Raw genomic sequence first — 13,324 nt, 5'->3', positions numbered from 1 at the left:
TATAGAAAGAGACTACGCTTTGATGAAGAGAAGATTGGTTGATGACCTTAGAGCTTGGTGGGATATGATTTAAAGCCATTTTTCCATGCTAGGTAAGTTATAGAATATGTGTTTAAAGTTTCGTTTGATTCCGAGTAGTGGAAGGCCCTCAAATCCTTGACTTTGGCTTTGCTGTCTGCCTGGGTCGACTGCTTGGGTCTACTGGGCTAGGCTACCCAGCCAATCGACTCAGAGATGCTGAACTCGAGCAGAATCTTCTGTTTAGGTTATATTGCTATATATACCCCATGACTTTGTGATTTTAGTATCCCTAGTCTCTAAAACACTTAGAGAACGAAGGGAACTCATCTCCAAGCCTCCAAAAGTGTAGAAGAAGACATAATCTTGCAAACTTGCTAGTTCTCTCTCTTGTTCTTCAATCAAAGGTTAGTATTCAATCTTTTGTGTTATTGATTCATTCTTTCCATGATCACTCTCATCTTTGAACTGAGATTATGATGAAGATACTGCAACCTTGTAGTCATATCTTTACAATCTCTTTTCATTCTCTTATGCCATGATCATCTTATTAATTCTTAATATGATTCTTATGATTTCTTCTTAAACTATGATCATATTCTTATTTTGATTTATTCTAGCATTGTAGATGCCTCTCCATGATTATTCATACCTTTGATTTACTGTGTTCTTGTACTAGAATGAGACCTTATCATCTCTAGTTCATCTCTTTCATCCATAGCATGTTTCCAATGAAAACCATGATTTTTACCAAAATAGAAACTATGATTTCAAATTAGTAAGTAATGGTTTTAATCGCTGTTTGATGTCTAAATTATGCTTTTTAGTCTTAGACTATTGTGTTAGACATTCTCTCCAAGTTTCGTAGCATTCTGGATTGTATAGCATAGGTTTCTGATCAAGATTCTATTTTTGAATTCGGATTTGCTCTTGGGCAGATTGCCTGGGTCGACTGAACCAGTCAACCTGCAATGACTGAATTGGATTTCTTCGTCCGTTTCGATTCGATTGATGCTCATTCTCTTAGGATTACTTCCTAATGACTGTATGATGTTATTCTAGGGTTTAGTTGCTAACTTTGGATTCATCCTCTTGTCCGTCCAGAATATATTCAAATCTATTTAAGGTAAGGAAAGTTGTTACCATATTAACATAGATTGCATAGATTTAGTTTCTAATTTGGGAACTATTTAGATTTGCTACTGTTATGTTAGTTTCTATTATGATATGAATGCTGTAAGTACAATAGGATCTTATTTCCTTATTTAATTTATGTACTTGGATCATGTATGAATACTTATTCATGTATGTTGCTCATTATTTCGATATTGTCTTATTATACTCTTTCATATGATGAGATATCTGTCGTGGATGATATGACTGAATTATGATTGTGATTGTTTAGGTATGATTTGGGATTGGGGAATGTCCTTTTGACATTTCTGTCCTTGGACATCATTGGGAGTAGTATGGGATATTTCCAATGTTGCCCTTTGACACTTTCCCGGATTATTGGTTTTTCATACCTAGGACTTGTCTAACAGTGTCTGGCTAGGGTATTCCCTGTTATATCAGACCCAATTCGGAAGGGTATTAAGACCAAACAACCCGTGGTAGCAATGGGGATTTATGGGCGCTCAAGACCGGTAACCAACCTGTGAGGGGACATGAATCACATTGTGGGGGCCATTTATGGGTAGAGTTGCATATGGATAGACTTGGGCTCATGGGCGTTCAAGACCGGTAACCAACCCGTGAGAGGACATGAGAGCTTCCCGTTTACTATATGTGGATGACCTATAAGGTTGATGAGTCCGTGTTTGAGAGAGTTGGATACGCTGACTCTAGTGTGAAGGATACCGGAAAGGATCCCGAGAGGGGAGGAATGGACGTATCTGGATCTGAGTTGATGTAACTAAGTAGATGACTTGCATTTGGCTAGGCTTTACCTTGACATGCGCCAGTACTTAAACCAAACGATGATGTGAGAGAGAGGTGACTTAACCCCCAGCCATGGATTGTCCGAGAGGGATGAAGGACCCTTTGCCAACCGAGGATGAGCGAATTGAGACCTACCCAAAGAAGTATGGTGCTATGACTTAAAGCATGTCTGCCTATAGAGACCAGCATACATAGAGTTAGATTCATACATGCATTGTCTGTCTCATATCATATCACATTATGCTTTGGTTATGTTATCATGTTATTTATGCTATTATGGAATTACTTGCGTTACTGGGTTTCTTTCGATACTCACTCCTTTTGTACAATATCTTTTGTTAGACTATTCTACAGGCATTGATGACTATGAAGGCCAATATGAAGAAGCGCAAGATGAAGAAGCGTACAATATGCAAGGTGTTGGCAACTATGAAGATTACGTTGAGGATTCCTCGAGTGGTCTTACTTGTTACCAAGATTAGCCCTACTGTGGAGTGGGAACGTCTGAGCGTGATTGATGAAGTCTATGTTTATGAAGACGTTCTTTATAAAGTAGAATAGACTCTAGTTTAGTTGATTATATCTTTCTTTCTTTCTTTCTTCTCTTTAGAACCAGTTGTAATCTCCTTTGACTTTCGATCTACATTCCGCTGTACTCGTGGAGTGAGATTCCGCCTCACTCTACATTTTGATTATATATATCTATTGATATCATTTCCGCACTTTGATGACTATCTCGTTACTTTACTTTGATTCATTTGAATAATATTGTTAACCTTGATTTAGTCCTGTTCTTGATTATATTATTGTGAATGTGGGAGGTTGATTTACTCGATACTGGATCTTGTGGACTGTGGATCACACACTCGGGTATGCCAGATAGGGTACCGGCTGGGTGGATGTGACAGCTGCATACAAAGAGATGGCGTTGATTATAAGGAACCTTTTTCCTTGTGGTTAGGTTTGCCTCTATCCGCCTCATATTAGCCATTGTTACTCAGACGAACTTATAGTTTTACCAGATGGATGTAAAGACTGCTTTTCTCAATGGAGAACTTGAGAAAGAGATCTATATAAATCAACCTCAAGGCTTTGAAGCTAAGGGACTATAGCACAAAGTGTATAGGCTTAAAAAGTCTACATATGGCTTAAAGCAAGCATCTAGATATGGAATGTGCACTTCCACCAAGCTATGATGGAAAATGGTTCTCCCATGCTTGAGGAAGACCCTTGTCTTAAAACCAAGAGATTCAATGGTAATTTGGTCATTCTAACATTGTATGTAGATGGCATAGCTAGCAATAGCAAGGAGCTATTTGAAACCATTAAGAAATGGTTGTCTTGCGTCTTTGATATGAAGGACATGGTGAAGCAAGCTATATATGTGCTTTGTGTTAAGATTGTCAAAAAAAGGCAAAAGAGACTACTAGGTATATCTCAAGAGATCTATATTGACAATATCTTGAAGAGATACCAAAATGCATAACTTTTGAAATCCCCCAGATTTTTGACCCTTTAACCTATGGTTTTAGGAATGTGAATTCAGAACTTGAGTAGGTGACAACTGTGGGCCATTCAAGTCAAACCCGAAGGTTTGGAAATGGAACCCATGGTAGTGGATGACCCTATTGATGACTCGACCACTCTCTTAGAGTTTAAGAGGAGAGAGAAAGTCAATCATGAAGGTATTAAGAGGAGATTTTTGGCACTTTCGAAAACTGATGAAGGAAGATCCAAACACCGAGGTAAATATACCCAAACGTAGGCCCTTGAAAGACTTTTCAAACAAATAGAAAATCATCAAAATTGGACCCCGGTTGAGGGGGCAACCAAGGGCCGATCGACTAGCCGGTTGACTGGGTTGGGTCGACCGCCCTTTGCCCAGTTTGGGACAATTTGGGAAAATGGGTTTAAAAAATCCTATTTTATGCCTCCATTCATCACAAAAAGTATTTCTTATTACTAGAGTGGAGCTGAGGGCTTGGGAGAAGAGAAATCTAAAGAGATTTGCGGATTCTTTCCACGCAGCATCGCATCGAAGCTTGATTCATCGTGGTAATGCTTAGTAAGGTGAGTGTTCTTGAAAACTCTCTTCTTTAACCTAGTTTTAATGGTTTATATCATCATTGAATGCTAGGTTTTAGTAGTTGGGATTATTGGATTGTAATGAATGCTTCCCATTACTTCTCTTTATGTCTCCCAACGTTTTCAAGAGATGATTATATGAATCATTGCATTCAAAACCATTTTGAACCTCTCAGAGATGCCCGCGGGCATTGGCGATAGCCAATCTTGGAGCTTTTCGTTTGAGGCCTAATTGGGATGATTGGTTGGCATTTGAGGACCCTTTTAGTTTTAATTTGAAGACCCCAAAGTCCCGCTTCAATCTAATTTCGAATCAGAGCTGAAATCTGAATTTTCGCTCAAAACCAGTTGGTGGCAGGTTGACCGGCCATTCAACCGACCCAATAAGCCTATGCAATCTGCCATTTAATTAGAGATATTTGGGATGTGTGTTTTGGCCCTCTTTTGAAACCTAGTTGATTCCCAATTGTTACTTACTCATTCTCTTATGCAACTAGGATTATTTTGGGTCTAATTATACACTCTTTGGTGAACTTTGTGGGATTTTGGAAAGCTCTACGAACTTGAAAATGTGAAGAATATACATAACCATATCTTGCGTGATTGATGATATTATTTAACTTTCATCATTTGATATCTTGTATTATTTTGATATCTTATACCTTGTGATATATTGTGTGTGACTTTGCATGAGCGGAAGGTAAGATAAAGTATGTCTGTTTCTATTTTATATATATATATATATATATATATATATATATATATATATATATATATATATATATATATATATATATATATATATATATATATATATAATTATATATATATATATATATATATATCTATCTTAGAGCTAAGTACATAAATGTTAGGTGTTTAGAAGTGTTTGGCTAGATAATCCCATGAGTGCTACTAACCTTCTGGTAGGGGTATTGAAGCCAGTTAACCTGTGATGTCAGGGGCCAGGTCCTGTGAGCATCAAGCAGGCCCACTGCCATAATGAGATAGTAAATGTTGCATATAATAGACATGGCTCATGAGTGCTCAAGACTGGTAACCAACCCGTGAGAGGACATGAGAGCATTCTGTCCATTATATGTGGATGACCTTACGGTTGAGAAATGGAATCCAACAGATACCTCTTGTTGAGGATCCCATTTCTAGGTAGATAAGGATATCAGACCAACAAATGCCTCCTGTTGAGGAATGATATCCATATCATATGTAGTATGAGACCGTATGATGATGCATTGGGCCTAGAGTTGTCTTGACAAGCGCCCGTTCTCATGCCAAACTGTGATTTGAAAGAGTGATGACTTATATCCCCAGCAATGGATTGATTTGACTTGACCCAACAATTGCAGAGAACCCAATAGACGTCTCTTGTTGGGGAGAGTGATTGAGACCACCCATAAGAGATTGATGTATGACTTAATGCGTGTCTACCATAGAGACCTCATGATAAAGTTAAGAGCATAACACCATATTCATTCATTAGTTATATTATCATCATTATTCATATTATCATTATTAATCTTATATGTGTGATGTGGGAATTTGTGGATGAATGCTTGATATATTGTTGAGTTGACCTCACTGAGTTCTGTTGAACTCATTCCTTTTATATGTATGTTTCTCTTAGATCTTATCGTAGGAGCTGGGTTCTAGTAGAGAACTAGTGATGCTTTGGGAGTCGATAGTGTCCCTAAGATACATCTTTTGAGAAGGGCGAAGGAATCTTCTACCAAGACACTTAGATTATTTCCGCTAAAAACCATTCTTTCCTCTAAACTCTGATATTCAGTTTTGATTAACTTTAGTTTATGTTTTAACTTTAGTTAAGGGATGATTGAAACCTATTGATTATTCAGATTTTATAGCTTTGGTATTTGAACTTGATTTATTATTGTCCTTGATTATGCGATGTCATATGATTGTATGGATTTGTCACTGAACCTTGGTCTTGTGGTGTATCACACCCACAGGTATTCGGGTATGACTGGATTCGGCTAGGTGGGGTGTGACACAACTACAAACCAATAGATACTCCAATGGAAGAGGGTTTGCATTTGAGCCTTAACATGGGTCCTAAGACTCCAAAGGAGAAAACCAAAATGGAAAGAGTTCTCTATTCCAGTGTTGTGGGTAGCCTAATGTATATTATGTGTACCCAGCTGGATATTTGTTATGCGGGGGTTCGGTTAGTTGGTACCAATCAAACCTAGGCACAAAGCACTGAAAAGTAGTCAAGAGGATATCGAGATATCTTAGAGGAACGTATAATTACATGCTATGTTACCAAAGATCAGATTTGCGATTGGTTGGCTATAGCGATGTTGACTAGACTGGAGACATTCATGAGCGCAAACCTCTGGATATGCTTTTTTGCTGCATGACAGAGCTTTTTCATGGTGTAGCATGAAGCAGACTTGTATAGCGCTCTCAACCATGGAAGTAGAGTATGTGGCATGCTCAGCTACGGTGTAGGAGGCTGTTTGATTGAGGAGGTTTCTACGATATACTAGTTTGTGCTAACATCCAAAGAGCCATCCCTTGTCTTATGTGATAGGATGCCAACTTTTAGTTATGTCAAGGACCCCAAGTATTATAGGAAGACCAAATATATTCAACTGAGATATCATTTTGTTAGAGACACTGTAACAAGGAAGGAAGTTGTACTTAGGCACATACCTACAAGTGAGATGGTAGTTGACACTCTTACCAAACCTATAGCCAATGATGTTTTTATTTCTTATGTAAAATCCTTGTGTAGATTGTGACTTATTTATGTATTGAAACTTTCTTATTATTGAGTAATATCAGTTCATCATAATTTCTTTTCTTTTAACTTTCTTTGTGATTGTGTTCTTCTAGCATAAACGTGATATGTTAATAAGCATGAGAATGACTCACTCACACGAGCATTTGCCTCTGGCGTTTTAGTAGTGAGTGAAGATGAGACGGATTGTGAATGACTTTGTGTAAGCCACTTCACAATCAAGTTGTCTCCTTGATTTTGGAATCAAGATGAGATTCTCTATGGTGAAGAGAATAGAAATGAATGTTCCCACTATTTATGTTGCCTATTGAAGCCAGGTGTGAGAACTTTATGTGGTGTTGGGGTAGTGATAATAAAGAAACTTGGGTAGACGCAAGTGGTGCGACTAGACTAAGACCTGTATGGTGTTGAGAGAGACATACTATCACATCCACCCAGCTGGTATCCATCCACTTGAATACTCGAGGGAGTGATCCACAGTCACAAGGTGAGGTCTTAGACAATCACATACCATTTCACACAATAGACCAATTATGAGTAAGAATAAATCAACTTCATATATAATAATAAAGAGGTAAATCAAATAACAAGAATTTTAGAAGGATCTTAAAACCAAATCAGAGTGTGAAAGTGGTCAAAAATGAAACAATCAACTAGAAGGGAAAGTATAAACAATACTCCTAAGATTACAAAAAGTAAGCGTCCTTAAGCAAAATGTAACTATGAATCTCTCAAGTCTATGTTTCACAAATGGTGTTAACCAACTTATGAATCGCATTGATCTTGGTACCTGCAGTCATCACACGAACATTCGTCATCGTGTGCGTTAGAGTCCCCAAAATCTTGTACAGTGTACAGTCTGTTGCCTGCGCTTCGTACCTTGATATGTGGCATCTTTATTTGCAATAAGATCTAAAACAACAAATTCCCCGAAGTGAAATGCAACAATGTTCGTAGCCATAGTTTAATTCAAATCATCCTATATTGTATCATGATATGAAGTCAAATGCAACAATGTTACTATACTCTAACTGATGCTAGTCTCTATATGGTAGACACACATTATGATAGAATACTAGCCTCCTTTGAGTAGGTCTCGTCACTCTAATCTCTCACGGTTGGTTACCGGTCTTGAGATCCCGGGTAAGGGGTAAAGGCATCCTCTCGGACTATTACCATGGTTGGGGTTTAGATCACCACTCTTTCACACACCATTGGCATGAGAACTTGCACGTGTCAGGGATATACCTAGCGCAATGCAGGTCAACTACTTAGTCATATCAACCTAGGTTCAGATACCTCTATGCATCTCACACTCTTGGTTTAGTATCCTCCCCTACTAGAGTTAACATATCCTATGACTCCAACCAACTTGGACTACGCCTTTTCTTAACCCTATTGGTCATCCACATATAATGGGCGGGAAGCTCTCATAACCTCTCATGGGTTGGTTACTAGTTTTGAGTATCCATGAACCTAGGCCTATTATATGTAACCCTATCAATGAATGGCCCCCACAATGTGGTTGGGTCCTCTCATGGGTTGGTTACCAGCCTTGAGCGCCCACCACCCCCACACTGCTGCCACTGGTCACTCAACATCAATACCTACGCTAATAGGGTGTGATAAGACCTCCTAGTCATGGCAAACAACAAATGTGAAAAGTGCTAGGGACATCAGAGGACAGTGTCCCATACCACCTCTATTGATATCCCAAGCCAGGAGTACCCAAATAGGTATTCCCCAATTCACAATCACAATATACAACAACCTCCCACAAAGAAGTAAAAGGTCCAAATCAACATTCAAAGTCCACAAACCAATTCAAGTCCATAATGCCTTAAGTTTAATCCATACATCAATTTCAATAAAAATCGACTTGCATTCGGTAATTTCATAATATAAACATTATTTCCTAAGTCTTAGAACAACAACATGTGTATCAATATGCAAGTCTCATCTCAATTTAGAATGTAACAATTATTATATACAAGTGAATGTCCGACCTTGCTATTGTTTTGCAACTTCGAAAAGACACTCAGAGGGTATGCTCATGCTTCCCAAAGCATCCTAATAACATGCTGGTTCAAAGTTAGAAATAACTCCAGAGGTCCTATATCGAAAAGAGAAACAAAAGCCAACACTGCAAGGAGTGGTTGGTTGAGTGGGTTGCCTGGGGCGACTAGAGTAATTGACTAGAGGGGTACTGGTCGCATGGGTTGGTCGCCCGGGGGGACCAAGCCAATCAACCAGTCTCCAAGTACGAACATAATCTACTCAGATTGACTGTAGGCCTCTAGATTGGGTTCTAACCTGCTCCAAAATACATAGAAATTCTGAAATAATACTAGAACATGATCTAACATGATTTAAGCATTCAACAACACAAAAGAAACAAAAACCTAGCGAATCCTAAGTTGGGTCTTTTCCGAAATCAATCTAGAAAAATCACAGATGAAACAGAGCAAATGAGGATTCACTCTGGGGCAAAGAGAAGAGATAAATTAGGTTGATATAGTAATTAGAAGGCTCCTACTAGGTCTAAATAGTAGAAGAAATCAATTGCAAAAGAGAATTAGAAAGAACGAGGATGAATACTAACCTTAGAGAAAGTTACTCGCCGCATGGAAAGCTTTTCAAAATATCTCCACACTACTTTACCTTCGCGGAGGACTCTCTGACGAGCTCTAATGTCCTTTGACGGCTATGGATCATAATGACACGTTTTAGAATGAAAACACATTAAATAGGGCCTCGAAAATCTAATTTCCAAAATTGCCCTTTTCCACTAGGAACCAGGCTGGTCACCTAGGGCGACTAGGCTAATTGACCAGCCCTTGGAACTTAGTTCCAGAAGCAGAATCAAGTCCTAGAAGTCCATGGCTCTGCCCTAGTTCTGATTCTACACTCCAAAAGTGTCTTACACATCTAGATATTGCTCTTGCGGTAAGAAAATTGAGTCAACATACCCCAAGTCCAAGTAAGGAGCATTGGAGTGCAATTGTTAGAAATTTAATTTACCTAAAATATACTGTAAACTATAGTTCACACTATAGTGGTAAACCATCGATTCTGGAAGGGTATTGCGATGCTAATTGGATTTCGGATACAAACGAATCCTTAGCCACTAGTGGGTATGTGTTTACATTAACAGACGATGCAATCTTGTGAAAATTCACAAAGCAATCATGTGGAAAGGGCTTTACCATGGAAGTTGAGTTGATAGCCTTAGATAAGGTAGGAACAGAGGTCAAATGGCTTAGAAATTTAATGGCAGATATACTATTGTGGGAAAACAACCCCATTGATATCACTACATTGTGATAATCATGCAACTATTCACTTAGCCAAGAATAAGGTGTACAACTCAGCTTTACCATGGAAGTTGAGTTGATAGTCTTAGAGAAGGTAGGAACAGAGGTCAAATGGCTTAGAAATTTAATGGCAGATATACTATTATGGGAAAATAACCCCATTGGTATCACTACATTGTGATAATCATGCAACTATTCACTTAGCCAATAATAAGGTGTATAATGATGAAAGGACGCTATATACGCCTTAGGCACAATCTTGTGCAATAGTACATAAATGAATGAATGATAGCTATCGATTATGTGAAGTTAGAAAGAAATCAAACTGACATGTTCACAAAGGTTATGTCTGTCAAAAACTTGTATATTGCATCTATAGGAATGTGGTTGATACCTAATCTTTGGGTCATATGACAAATACACTACCTATGTAAAGAGGCTAAATACCTAAATTAGGTTTAAGGGGTACAAACGAAGTCATGGGATGATCGGTTCAGTCATGCCATTTGTAACTATTTCATTCTAGGGTATAGATGAATATAGTAGTACTACCACAATAATAAGGTTGAACGAAGCTCTTAATTAGTCTAATCCCAAGAAAGGTGGGGCTTAGTTAGTAGTTGTGCACATCAGAGACTAACCTAAGTGAATGTAGGGGGTTTGGCCTCCGCTAATGAGAACTTATAGGTGAGTTATCTAAACATTCATGAATTCAAGATAAAGGACAGACTTAGTTCAAAAGTCCAAAATGTAATATAAATGGTAACTTCAAAAGTCAACCTCTAAGACATGGATGATGGGTCAATCAACTACACTAATAAGGAAAGGTTCAAGGAGTTTGACTCTACCCGTACTTTGTAGGGTGACTCATTAGACCTAGTATAGGTTCATGTCCGAAAAACACCTATAACGATGTGTCCTTTAGTGTCTAATATAGTCACAACAAGTGTCATTTTTTACAATTTTGACATTTGTGGCTGGGGGATTGTTAGATTTTTATTAAAATCTATTTTATATTAAGTTTTAAGGTTAGTTTTTGCCTTTCTTTAATTTTAATTATTTTGTTAACGTGTGGGACTTATGAGTTAAAGATGGTAATGAGACATTCACGAGTAAAGGAGGCCCTTCATGACATTGAGCATGGGTGTGAGGTGGTTATTGTTAGAAAACAAGCTTTAAATAATCAAAAGAGCAGTTGAACTTGAACAGACAAAAGAGAGAAGAAGAAGAAGAAGAGAAGAGAGATGAAGAACCAGTAAAAGAGGCCTATGATTCTAGCTAAAGGGTCTAGAATCACAAAGCCGTTTTATTTATAGCTTCTAATGAATCTAATACAATTTGAGAGACAAGTAATTGTTCTCTAGAAAAAAAGAAAACAAAAATTACAACTCTAGTAACTTCCTAGCTCCTAAAATAGAAAGTTCTGAAAATAGAAACTATCACCAAAATAGAAACTATGTTTTCTAAAATCTCTCAAAACTCATGTAGCAAGACTCCTACATTAGGAGATGAATATCTTCCCCTCCAAAGTTGAGAAAAGAGAAACTCTCTCTCTCTATTTTCCTTCATCTGCTGGTCTATCTGGTTGGCTAGAAACGAAATCTCCTTCGGCTCTGGTCGCTCTACACCAACAGAAATTCTAGACTAGGCTCAGCAGGCCTTTCGCAGTTTTGTAGAAGCAAACCCAGAGTGGTTTTCCAACCGCATTTCTACTCAACCAGTGCACCTCTCAGATCTTTGGACTCCACCGATGGCTCCCCTTTACAAACTCAATACTGATGCTTCTCTCCCCCTTCGCTCACAAAAGGGAGGTTTGGGCTTTATCTTAAGAGATCATCAAGGAACCCCCATCTTCGCCATCTCTCAAAATGTTGATTTCTCTTCTGCTATAGTGGGTGAATCCATTGCAATTAAGGAATGTCTCTCATATGCAGCTCAACAGGGATTTCAGCACTGTGAAGTGGAATCAGACTGCCAACAGCTTTTGAATCTTCTAGCTGCTCCCCAAGTTGTTCCCCCGCTGGAGATCCAACACCTAGTTGACGAAATCCAGTTTATCTCTAGGGACTTCTTATCGTTATCATTCTCTTATTGTAGTCGGGATGCTAATAGAATAGCACATTCCCTAGCTCAGAAAGCCCTGTCCTTTGCAGGCCGGACAGTTTGGCAATTATCTGAATCTTGGCTTCTTGATCTTTGTCATCAAGATTCCATGTGTAACCCCTGCTCTTCTATCCAATAAAAATCTGAGTTACCAAAAAAAAAAGACTCCTACATTAGAAATAGAAAGTAGAATAATATCAATAGCACAATACTATTCATGTGAACAGTAAAAAACATATTTTACTGTTCACGTGAATAGTAAAAAATAGATTGAATTGTTTACGTGAACAAGTGACCGTGAGCGATAAAATAGCCCAAAGTGCGTACACTTCAATAGTTATGAAAATCAATTGCAATAGGGGAACCTTAAAAGCCTTGATCATGGTGACGAGGTGGGCAGACTCATAGGGTGGAATTTACTCAAATTCAAGCCATTGACTTTAAATTCTTATTGCACCTTCATGACCATTTATGGCCATTACCATGAGTGGGGTTAATGGACAACCTTAGTCTCAATCATAAATTGAGATGAAATAATTAAATGAATAGTATAAGCAAATATATTCATATTACCACCCATGCATGCATGTCTACATATTAATCATAAGAACAAACACAAACAATCACAATACCCATGAGATAAAATATTAATTAAATGTGCAAGTACATAATGTTGTATCACTCACTTTTCACGGCATTATCACTCCCCAAAAGTATCAAATCAAACACCAAAAGAAGGCCAATAAATCACCCAAAACCTAGCAGTTATAAGGAGAATATATGAATTAACATTTGGGATCAATTCAGACCAAGACTGGACATCACCATTCGATTGGACCTTGGAAGGGCTAGTCGGTTGGCTTACTTGGGCTTGTCGACTGCCCCTTGGGTGCAAACCATGTTGGGTCCTTGTTTCATTTCGAATCCCCAACTTTTGGGGGCTTTTGAAGTTGCAAAAGAACAGTGGTAATGCTAAAAAAATACTCCCAAACATCCAACAAAGAAGTAATGCTTAAAAACCACTCCCAAAACATCCAACAAAGTCTCCTAAAATAAATCCCCAAATTGTTTAACGGAGAGC

Source organism: Hakea prostrata, chromosome 2, assembly GCF_041222555.1.
Source record: "Hakea prostrata isolate BN-2017 chromosome 2, UWA_Hpros_2, whole genome shotgun sequence".
NCBI classification, from domain to species: Eukaryota; Viridiplantae; Streptophyta; class Magnoliopsida; order Proteales; family Proteaceae; genus Hakea; species Hakea prostrata.
The sequence above is the reverse complement of the archived record's forward strand: the minus strand, read 5'-3'. Positions refer to the sequence as shown.